General features: G+C 45.1%; 1 pseudogene; it reads left to right on the forward strand.

Annotated features, from left to right (window-relative positions):
- Positions 1-2,535: 2,535 nt before the first annotated feature.
- Positions 2,536-2,655, forward strand: LOC136642335 (5S ribosomal RNA; annotated as a pseudogene).
- The last annotated feature ends 9,519 nt before the right edge of the window (positions 2,656-12,174 follow it).

Consider the following 12,174-nt stretch of genomic DNA (forward strand, 5'->3'; position numbering starts at 1 on the left):
ATTATAAGAGAAGGAAATATCTAGATTTGCACATTTTCTCTTCTGTCATTTGCAGCTAATTTGTTTCTATCTGAGAACAAAGTTCTTATTTCTGACCATCATCTGCTTAGACATCACTTCCTACATAATGATATCCTTAGCAGGCACCAGGCTGGCATGGAGGATTGATCCCACAGTCAGTACTGGCACAAAGTCCAGGCTACCTCCAAAGGAGGCAAGGTGTGTTTAGTAGGTTTCATGCATTAAAAATTGGTCACTTGTGTTTAATAAAGTGGCCCAAGTTAAACTCAATTGTAGCCTGGTATCTTTGTTGGGGTGTGTGAAGGTAAACAGAATGCCAGGTGCATGTGTGCTCCCTGAGGCATCTGGTGGGCTGCTGTGAGATACAGGAAGCCGGACTAGATGGGCCCTGGGCCTGATCCAGCAGGGCTTTTCTTATGTTCTTAAAGGTGGCGATGAGCCCCCTTAAGCAGCATCGTACATTAGAAGTGTGGACTTGGGAATCGTTGCCATACCTTATGCATTTATTTCCTGTAGTCACTCATTCATAGCTCGTGGCTCAACTTGCAGTGTATTTGCAGCTGCCCAAGTTGTGGGAGAGCAAGATACAGTTTCAGTCACATTCATTGCACACAGTGCAGAATACATGGCATTGGCAGTTTGAAAGTCCAGATTTGTGAAATGAAAAGCTCTGGGGGTTTGCAATGCTGATGCATTCGTTAAAGCCTTTAAAAAGCCGCTCAGGCTTTAAATACCAAAGCCAGCACTTTGAATTGCACACAGAAACAAATTGGCGGCCAGCATAGCTCTGTAAACACTGGCAGGATATGCTTTCTCTAGCCCATGCCAGTTAGCAGCCAAAGTACTATATTTTGAATCAAATGAAGTTTCCAAACAATATTCAAAGGCAGCCCTGGGTAAAGCACTCTTCAGTGATCAAGTCTGGAAATGATCAGAAGACGAATGATTGTGGCCAAGTCCCTTTTTTCCAGACCTGCCAAAGTTGGCAACACCTGAATAGCTCATATCATGTATTTTTCATGCACTCTTTATCTTTTGCATTTCCTGGCTCTCTAGGAAGAATAGGACTTCTGAGCATCATCCTTCCTTCATCACAACAGCTATTGCTTCACCACTAAACTCTCTCTCTCTCTCCCTCTCTTCCCCGCCCCTTCGGCTCAAAGATGTCTGAGTCATGGGAAAGCAGCTTTGCAGGCAGGTTCCAACCCCAGCGCTGTGCCTTTTATAAATTACAGGATAGAAACACTCACTAGTGGCCAAGGTTTAAAATGGTTTATTAAAAATAGTGATTCAGAGAAAGAGAAAAAAATATATACAACCCTATTCAATAAGCTGCAATGCAACTTCTCAGTATGGGAAAAATAATAAATACACAATTCAACTAAGCTGACACTTTGATTAATGTTAACCTTTGATCTTCATTTATTATCCCATTTGAGTCCCTTGCAGGGGAAAAGGAGTCTTGCGTGCTTGGAAGGTTATAAATGGGTTAGAAATAAATGTAGAAACCGAATATTGAAACAAGGTGTGTTAATTCTGCACCAGGAACTGTTACCCTGCACATTCCTGATCTTGTCTGATCCTGGAAGCTAAGCAGGGTCAGGCCTGGTTAGTACTTGGATGGGAGACCGCCTGGGAATACCGGGTGCTGTAGGCTTATACCATAGTCTTTCCAGACTGAAGGTTGCCAACCATTATTTCGTGAAATAGGAACATCTCCACATTTCCTTCAGCTTTAGAACCTGTTTTCAGTGTCATGGCTTAAATCTGGAATATATGAAATTATACTAAAGAAGAGTGTCATTAAACATGTGTATAAATCTTACTCTCTACAATTAAGTAAACCTACCCCATCCCATGGAATATAGGAATTGGAAGACGGGACTGTCAGAGGCCACATCTTCCATGCAAGCTCGGGGCCTAGCTCTTTGAATTCAGAAATTAATCCCTGCTCCTAACCATGCTCAAATGTTACGGGCAGGTGCACAGGAAAGCTAGATTTATTGTATCTTTTTCTAAACATGTACACAATGTTTACTGAAATGTTGAGTTTTCAAAATAATAGCATAACATGTATCGTAATTAAAAATAATTTAAATGCAAATAAAAATAAAATGCATCCAAGATCGCAGACTGTGGAACAATAAAACAATAAACTGCTGCCAATTTGGAGGGATGCATTTGAATTTCTGTGCATATCATTTTGTTTCTGTTCTGGAGTCTGTGTATGTACAGAGATAAGGAATCTGGTTGTGGGGTGCCCTTCCCTGACCATGACTGTGAACCTACGGGGCACAAGGATATGACTGAGGTCAGCACATCCAGTCATAATGAGTTAAGATACTCCTCTTAAATCCAGCAAAACTGGAATATCAGATGTGGAGCTCAACTGATGCCATATCCATCTTGAGTCTGATCACTGCTCACAAACTCTGCTTCTTCCAGAAGAGTGGAGAGCCTTAAGTGGGATAGACCTCTGAAACTTAGCACTCCATCAGCTTCCTGTCATTTCCTGCCAACAGCAACTGTTACCCTGCACATGCCCGATCTCATCTGATCTCAGAAGCTAAGCAGCATCAGGCCTGGTTAGTACTTGGATGGGAGACCACCTGGGAATACTGGGTGCTGTAGGCTTATACCATAGTCTTTCGAGACTGAAGGTTGCCAACCATTTCCTGCCTGATATTGGCAAGCGGGCACTGGAGAACATACTGCAATGCTCCAATGTGTTAGTCCATTGAGGGAATCTGACTTTGAGAGTGCTCTTTTTGAGGTTTACTTTTCTGGTGTCTTTAAATGATGGAGGTGCAGGGTTCTGTTCCAATGTGAGCCGGCCAATCATTAGAAACTTCTTTGGCGGTCCTGTTCAGAGTGCCTCCACTTTCTGAGGTGTGTTGAGTGGCAAACAGAGCCAAGCTTTTGCAGTTGTGTCCCCTGTTCTTTGGCAGTTCAAACCCTTTTCATTTGATCAGGAAGCCATTCTCTCTGTTTTTCAGTAACAGGAATTTTAATTCTCACAATGGAATCTAATATTATTGTAGCAGACCAAGATTTTTATTATTTATAGATTTATTCTCTTTTAATTGTCATTTTATTGTGTTGTAAAATGTGGTTAGGTACCTCGAGAATCTTTGACTAGGACGCAGTATATCAATTTCTACTAATGAAAAAGGTACTTTTCACATTTGGCATTTCACACATGGAATGCCTGTGGACATACAGCGATAGATACATCAGTACTCCTTTGCAGGTATGCTGTTGAATGCAGGGATGAAAGGCAGCAGGATTGGCAGGTACTTTGGTGCAGTGCCATAGGTAGCCCCCATACCCATGTTCTTCCACACTGTGCTGGGCACATGGAGAACTAATCTAACGAATCTGTGAACTAAGCTAGATCATGTGATCTAAAGATCTACGGCCCAATTCTGTTTGTCAGTGGAAGTGTAAGATTGCCAGCAGAAGTGACATTTTGCTGGCAAGTGCAAAGAGGCCACCAGTGAAGGACGGTGGAGAGGCCACCGCCCACTGACACTGGTGAATTTGTGGTGGGGGCGGGCAGTGGGAGGAACGAGACATTCCCATGGAGGGGATGGATCCACCAGCAATGGCACACATCGGATCTTATCCCCACTTCATAAACCTCCTCACCTCTTTTCCTGCCTCAGATGTACACCACAAAATAAGAACATAAGAACAGCCCCACTGGATCAGGCCATAGGCCCATCTAGTCCAGCTTCCTGTATCTCACAGCAGCCCACCAAATGTCCCAGGGAGCACACCAGATAACAGGAGACCTGCATCCTGGTGCCCTCCCTTGCATCTGGTGGTGTATGTCCAAGGTGTATGTCCAAGGATACTCATTGGCTGCCCCAGGACATGTGTGGAGGTAAGTAAAAAAAGTATATACGTACCTCCTATTTGCCCTGGGGTCATCCACCCATCATAGGATGCAGTATGCACCTTTTTGGCACAAGAGTACCAGAAGCAGGTAGATAGGATTGGGCTGCTAGAGTCCTAATATTGGCTTTGTTGTCTGACACCAGAAGACAGTATTTCTGTATGTAGAGATAACAGAGGCAAGAGTATAGTCACTCCAGGTATTTGGAAGCAAAGAAAAGTGCTTTCTTGGGAAATGCCAAATCCTCCTATAGTGGTATTCCAGGAACCACATATCTTGTTGTGTCATGGTTCGGAAGATTTAGACCTCATGCTTCATGAATTTTGGATTTTAGTTTAAGAGTTCGTTACTCCATTTCTTCTTTCCAGTATTATTATTATTATTATTATTATTATTATTAACAACAGTATTTATATACCGCTTTTCAACAAAAAGTTTTCAAAGCAGTTTGTGAACAGTAAGCAAATGTGTTCAAGTGTGGCAGCATTGTCTCTTTTTCCTCAGGGGTGCGGAAAGTAGGTCATCACTATTTTTTTTCCTTTAAAAAACTTATTTTCCTGTGGTTCATGCCACTTTTTGCTGATTCAATAGCTGCGCGGGGAACATTTGGCCCAGCTGTCGTTTTCCTTTCTCTAAAGGGAATCCACTGAGCAAGTGTCAAGTACTCAGAGCTTGAGCTGTCAATTAAAGTGCCATTTAAGGGATTTCTGAAATGGTACAATCAGCCCCTTGCCAATGACTTACATGACCAGGACTGCATCCTTTCTCCAACATGCTGCCTTTGCTGCCTCCATCTGTCTCCATAAAGGACATAAGTTGAATAATTCAGCAAGGCAAGCTGATATGTCATCCATCTCCCTTTTTACGCCAGTGACCTGGTGATCACTCAGTTGTTGTTATTGTTATCACTCTGTGATGTTGCATAGCCCATTCCACTCCAGTCATTCGAGTTCCCCATGGGTGAGGATTGCCATGTCGTAGGGCTCGACCTGAAGTTTCAAGGGCTTAGCTTCCTTCTCTGGGTCTACACAAAGAAGCAAAAATCTCTTGTTGAGAAGGGAAGCTGTTTTGCACCAGAGTTCACCCCTGGGCTTGTTCACCATCCTAAAGCATTTGTGCTGTATATATTGATTAGCACTGGCAGGGATGGGATAAAATTGTTCTGGTCTAGGAGGTGCCACCTATATATACATTTCCTGGGTAGATCTTTCTGGTGTGTGTTCTGTTCATGTCTGCAGCCTGCCTTTAAAAAAAACAAGACATGCACACACAGTACAAGTGGTGCCTCAATATCCACAGATTTGGTATGCACTGATTTCACTCACCACTTATACTGGGCCCACATTTAAATGCCTTGTACTTAAACTGCACCAGTTGCAAGCTTCTTGGGCTTAAAGGTAGCTTTAAAGAGCCACTTCTGGGTTTCTTGTCCCTGTAATCTTGCCCCAGAATGCATCAGTATAGACACTATACTGTATTCAGCCTCTAGATGGAATGAATAATGGAATCTAATGGAATGAAGTCATTCCATTAGGAGCAATGGAGGAGCAAGAAACCTGGAAGTGGGTCTTTAAAGCTATTTTTCCACTGATTTGGTGTCCCCTTTTTTTATCCATTGGGGATTCTGAAATGGAATCCCAGTGGATAACGAGGCATGACCTGTAGTAGTAGTAGTAGTAGTAGTAGTAGTAGTAGTAGTAGTAGTAGTAGTAGTGGGAAATAATACACCTTTTGAATTTCTCCTTTTCCTATTTTAGTGTTCAGATTTATTTTCTAACCATAAAGGTAACTTTCACATTAGACTCCTCTCTTAAGTGTTCCCTGGGCTTGCCCTACACTTTGTCTCTTAATGAAACACCCTTTTTTTAAAGTATGCAGCACATGGCAGAATGAGGAGTTCAGGTTGCCCCCTGGGCAAGCTGGTTGTAAAGAAAAGGGCAATGGATATATCCAAAGGGATCCAAAATGTGGATACAGTATTATGCTGAAGAACCGTGATTTGAAACCACATCTGAGTCAATGAATATACTGGGTTTCCTTGAGTTCGCTTTGATTTCCTACCCGCAGAATGGGCACAATACATCACTGTGTGCTTGTTTAAGAGACAGATTGTACACATTGTACATATGCTATATAAGATAAATTACACACATATGCAGCAACTGTTACCCTGCACATGCCTGATCTCGTCAGCTAAGCAGGGTCAGGCCTGGTTAGTACTTGGATGGGAGACCACCTTGGAATACCGGGTGCTGTAGGCTTATACCATAGTCTTTCGAGACTGAAGGTTGCCAACCATACACAACAGAACCCAGGGTAATGGTAACAATATGCAGATGTGCCTTTCCCCATTGCTGTGAATGGGGTACCCAGACCTTCAGGCAAAAGGACTGGTCCTCTGTTGTAGAGGGCAGGGGCTCTTGCTGCTCACCCATGTTGTTGCAGCACATTCCATGAATCTATATAGAACTTGGTTATTGCAGGTATCAGTAGGCTGGAGTACAGAATCTATATGCATCTTCATACCAGTTCTTAGGCAACAAACACTGGGAAAAGACCATTGCTTATCTGGCTGGAAACAGGATGCAGTATTTGATGATGCTTTTATCTGATTGTTCTGAGGGGGCGGGGTACGTATGTCATAATGACAAGCATTCCCCTAGTTTTTTTATATATGTATATGTATATGGATGTTAGCTGGTAAAACAGAAAAGTCATGGCACCACTGAGGCAGGGCAAAAACATATCCCTGACAGCAGTGAGTGGCAAACTGCTGAGCCCTTGGGGCGAAGCTCTGCACTAGCCCCCCGTTGTGATCCCTATTGTAACGTCAGGTATTATCACTGCCTTTGGAGGTTTAGGGATCAAAGTGGTGTTCCGGAGGAGAGGTCGGGGGCAACTGCCTTGGGTGCCATGCCTGTGAGGCTTGTGGGGATGGCACCACTGCCCATTCTCCCCCCTGCTGCTGCACTGCCACCATTGGCACCCACCCTCCAGAGCCCTTCCAAGGGCTGGGGAGGTCTCATGCGGTATCCTCTGGCCCTCTGAAAGGCCAGATGAAAACCGGAAGTAATGCTTAAAGGCCCTCCAGAGGCCTTAGAAGGTTTTTGGAGGCCAGAAGATGCTGTGTGAGGCTCTGGTGCAACTGCTGAGGGGAACAGCAGTCTCCTGAGGTGGGCATTTTGCAGTTCTGGCCCCAGGTGGCACATGGGCTAGGACTGCAAGTGAGGGATCAGTCAGTTGGGCCCTCTATAGAATGGACCCATGGCAACTGCATAACTTCTCTGGTCCCTAACTTTACTCCTGCTCTCAACGGCCAATACCACCTAATCCACCATCTAATCCAACTCTAAAGTCAATTGAATCTCCTTCAATTCCCCCCCCCCCCAGTTTATGTTATTGGCAGGCATTTTGATATTATTTGAAAAAATATGCCCCAAGAAGAATTTCTGTCCAGTGCTTGGTTAATATATTTTGAAGCCAGTATTGAAAAAATTCTACTTATTACACATTTGGGATGTTTAAACAGAAAAAGAAATAGGAATGGGGAAATATGCCAGCAGGAATTGATAAGGAACACATGCCATCCTGTGACACCAGCATGGCCTGTTCTTACCTAACAGTCAGTTTAGTTGCCTGGCTATAAAGATGTGTTTTATGAGACTATTACAAGGGGTCAGGTCCTGTGGTTTCATGATGCCACTGTGTATTTAACTGGTAGCTCCAAATCCTAGAACTCGATCACTTAATTATTTGTCTGGTTAACAACATCAATATCCAGCAGACTGTACTAGATGTGTTACAGAAAAGTAAATAGGCCGCAGAAGGTAGTTTTGACAAGTGGCAGGGCTTTACTCAGAGGGCTAAATTAGTTCAAGCTGTAGGAACACAGGCCTTTACCGCTCCGTTCAGCCTCTGAGAGGAGACAAGATGACAGCAGCCATCCCACAACACTGTTTTTTCTGGGCAGTACAATCTGTTTTGTGCAGGTAGATTTCTCTTATTGTTGTTACCTGCCAATGTAGGAATTGCTCTCAAGAGTTATCTAGGGCAGGAAGATGTTTCCCCACTTGGAAGCCAGAGGTTTTTGGTTTTTAGATACAAAAACAGTCAAACTGCTTCTTGTTTCCTCCATGTTTCAGTGCTCAAATTACTGGGGTCTGAACCCTTAACTTTATTGTGCTGTTCCCCCTTTGTCAAGTCAGATGCTCAGTAAAAATATTGTTTATTTTCCTCTCCATAGGCCACATGGCTGTCAGTGGGTCTCCCTGGACATGCAGTTCATATGTTGAGCAACAGCAGTGGCGTACCTAGAGGGGGCAAGAGGGGCAAAAGCCCCAGGTGCAGGACAACAGCCACTGTCAGCGCGGCTTCACACCACCCTGAGGGTCACTCCCTCCCCTTTAGTTAAAGGGGAGGAGAGGGTGTGGCCTCACACATTGCCGGAAACTGCACTGAGAGTGACTGCAGGAGCACAGTCACTCTGCACGGTTCCCTGCTGGTCTCAGCATTGCCCTTCTTCCAATTTTGGAGACACGTACCGCTACTTCGGCTCCATTGGAGCACTTTGGGGCTCCTGGAAGCGGCGCCCAGGACAGGGGAGACACGTACCGCTTCTTCGGCTCCATTGGAGTACTTTGGGGCCACTGGAAGCCCAGGTGAGCACTGCTTCTATGAGGCAGGCAGCACTCTCCTCCTTGGTGCCGCTTCCAGCAGCCCCAAAGTGCTCTGATGAAGCCTTTCGCGTCACTGAGAAGTGGCACAAAAGCCTCTGTCAGAGCTGGAGAAGTAGCGCGCATCTCCTTGGAAATTGGAGGAGGTGTGCCAACTGCTCTGAGGGCTGCCCCTCTTCCCCGGCAGAGCCTTGGCTGTCTCCTTCATTGTACCTTTTCTTTCAAAAGGGAAATGAAGGAGGCAGCCATGTGGAAGTGATTATTTCCAGGTCTGGAGCAGGGGAGCAGCCAAAGCAGAGGTGGCCCCGGCACAGGAAAGCCAGGACTGCCTCTGAGCTACGGTACTACATATGTCATGTCTCTTGATTATTAGGAAATGTCATTTGCATTGTATGGACAGCCATGTTCTGTCCTAAGGAATATGCACTTGGTAGTCACATAGGTCTAGGATACCTTACGAACTGGCTTCTCCCATAGGACCCTACCCAAGTCTTAAGAGGTTCTAGTTTCAATTAGAGACACAATGGATTGGAATAGGACACAGAGTCTTTTCTGTAGTGGAATGAAAATTATGGAATGCCCAGCCTGGGGAGATCTATCAGGTTCCTTCTTATTCGGTGTTTAGTCAAGGAATTAGAGCCTATCTCTTTCAGCATGCTCTTGGGTTTTGATCATTGCTTTACTGAATCTTTTAAATGACTTATTGATGGATTTCTGCATCTGTTTTCTAAGTACAGTCTTGCTCATGTTTACATTGTGAAATGTCTGTGTTTCAGGATAGGTTATTTAACCAGATCATTAGACACTTTGAATATAAGTAATAGGGAAAAAAAATCAACATACAGGTGGAGCCTATTTATCCATGTTAGTTCCGTTCCGTGACTTGGCACAATTAACAAAAAACATGTTGTGCTAAATTCCATAGAGTTATGCAAATACATTGCAGCCTGACACTTCTGGATGGAAGGAAACTAAGGCAGCTGTTATCAATCCCCTCCCCTCTGCTTCATACTCAGCCCTCCCTGTTGCCAGCTGCCCAGCTTCTATCACATGGTATGCTGATCTTTTAAGAGTCCAGCCCTACGCGTTTCCACGCAGAAGTAAGCCCCATTCCAGTCAGTGGGGCTTACTCCCAGGAAAGTGTGGAGAGAATTGTAGGCTAAATCAAATGCTTTGCTTGGTGGGAAGACTTGCTTGTGTCTGTGACAGCCTGTACCATGTGGGGGGGGAGGTTGCTTGTGTCTGATTGCCTGCACCATCACAATGGGGGGGGGGGAATTTGGCAAACACTCCCTGGGTTTTTTAAAGCAATCCCCTCTGTTGCTACCACACCTGTGCGTGTGCGTGTGCGTGTGCGTGTGCGTGTGCGTGTGCGTGTGCGTGTGCGTGTGCGTGTGCGTGTGCGTGTGCGTGTGCGAGAGAGAGAGAGAGAGAACACGCTCCACCTTGCTGCACGTGTTCTGGCTACAGAGATTTTCAGCCCCCCCTTCCTCTCTTCAGCCCCTTTGCTGGCTCAGGGGCTCCAGGAGTGTTACTGTTCCTTTGCAAGGGGACCCACTTCCAGGGCTATTTCCCTGCCTGGGTGAGGCAGAGCCTTTTTGCAGTGTTTTGGGCTGCCTGGAAACTGAGTGAGATGCCAGCCCAGGGCAAAGGAGGCAAAGGTGTGAGTGACTTTGAGACACTCACATTTTTTTGAGATAAAAAATCCGTGGATAAATAGGCTGCACCTGTATATCAAAATCAAAATAAATAAAAGGGGTTGTTACTGTTGCAGCCATCCCCAGGTGTCTGTTGCTGTTGCTCCCTGCTATCATTAGTTTGGCCAGAAAAGTCTTTGTCCTACTAGAAAACTGTACTGGAAAAAGGATGGAAGAGAAGTTGAGGAAATCATAAAAGAGGTGATTATGTGAAGAAATTAGGCACAGTAGGGAAGAGAGTTATGGGGAAATGGACAACTTGCACTCCCTCATTCTTCTTTCCTCCTCCACAAAACAGACTTCAGAATGACTTGAGATTTTTTTGACCCAGGTCGCTGTGAAGAATTGGAATTGGCTTGGTGACGGGCCTTCTTGCAAGCCTGGGCCTATTGCCAGCTGCTCAGATCACCCAGGTTCTTTCCTGGGATTTAGCAAAACCAACAGGCAATTGCATCTGCTGGCTGTCTTGGCAAACAAGCAGGGATAGATCTGTCCTTCAAGAATTTGCTTCATGATTTTGTGAACCCTGTAATCTTTCTTGGCTCTCACTGTGTCCATTCCTAATGAGCTCAAGAGACTCACCTCATATTATGAAAAATCAAATAGCAGTTTCCTCTGACTTCTCCTCATACTATTCTTGGCTTTATACAGAATAACTCCATGGTTACCATACTGCTAATTCCTCTTCAAAGTTACAGAACACTAACCTTTGAAGGGAGCCTGATACATATTCTTAATAATTTTACAGTTTTCCTCTTATTGTGGTTATCTGCATTGCTTTCTATCAATTTCTTAGTAGGTCAACCATGTGAAATTGGCTACAGAGTGTTGAAACAGTGGTGTAGCTAGGGGGCAAGGGGGCAGTTTGCCCTAGGTACCAGCCTTGGGGGGGGGGTGATATCACAAGTGACCAAAATCACTAAAATCTTGGTGGTTAGGAATAATACCATCAATGCTAGGTGATGAGGGTTGCGTCAGAAGTGGGTTGTGGGGGAATGAGACGGTGGTGGATTTAAGGTGCTCTTCAGCCGAGTCTGCCACTTCCCTCTACTGCTATGGATGAAATCTCCAGTCTGCCTGCTAAAAGTGAGATGAAAAATGGAAGGAACTTCTTCATTTGCGCAATCTTTTTAAATCAAACCTGTAGCCCTGCACTTTTGTGTTTGAAGAAACCATTCCAGGAATAAGATAAGGAGCTTTTGTTCTCCCCCCCCCTCTTTTTTTTTTTTTAGGCAGAGGCAGCAGTGGTGGCCCTGGGGGAGCAACGGCTAACATTCTGGGTTGTGCTGCCCCTGCATTGTTACTCATCATTACAGTTATATAATTCCAGGCTTGGAGACAGTATGCTACTGAACAGTGTGCAATTGTAGTATGCAACAGTATGCAGTCACAGGATAGGAACAGCAAGAGAGTTCTATGGCCCCATGCCTTGCTTGTGGTCTTCCCAGGGGAATCTATTGGGTGACTGTGGAAAACATGATACTGGGTTAGGTGGACCTTGGGCAGAATCCAGACTGTTCTTATATTCCTGTGTTCCAGTGGTTCTCAAACTTTTTGGGAGCTTAACTGCCAAAGTAAGTCTTTGTGGGGGAGGGGGAGGGCAGTGACATGATCCCCAGAGGTTGATGGGGGCGCTTTTACTTACTATGTGTCAGGGCAATTAGCAGGAGGTGCGGGGAGCCCCGCACAGGCCTCCACAGGGCTCCCCGAGGCTTGGAATCTTCAGAAATAGCAAGCGCTAGCCACCTCCTGGCTGAGTTCGCAAACCGAAAGTGGCTTGTGTTTGCTATTTCTGAAAATCTCAAGCCTTGGGGAGCCCTGTGGAGAGCTCCATGGGGTTCCCCGTACCTCCTGCTACCTGTGCTAACACACAGTAAGTAAAAGC

Source organism: Tiliqua scincoides, chromosome 2 (assembly GCF_035046505.1).
Source record: "Tiliqua scincoides isolate rTilSci1 chromosome 2, rTilSci1.hap2, whole genome shotgun sequence".
Lineage (NCBI taxonomy): Eukaryota > Metazoa > Chordata > Lepidosauria > Squamata > Scincidae > Tiliqua > Tiliqua scincoides.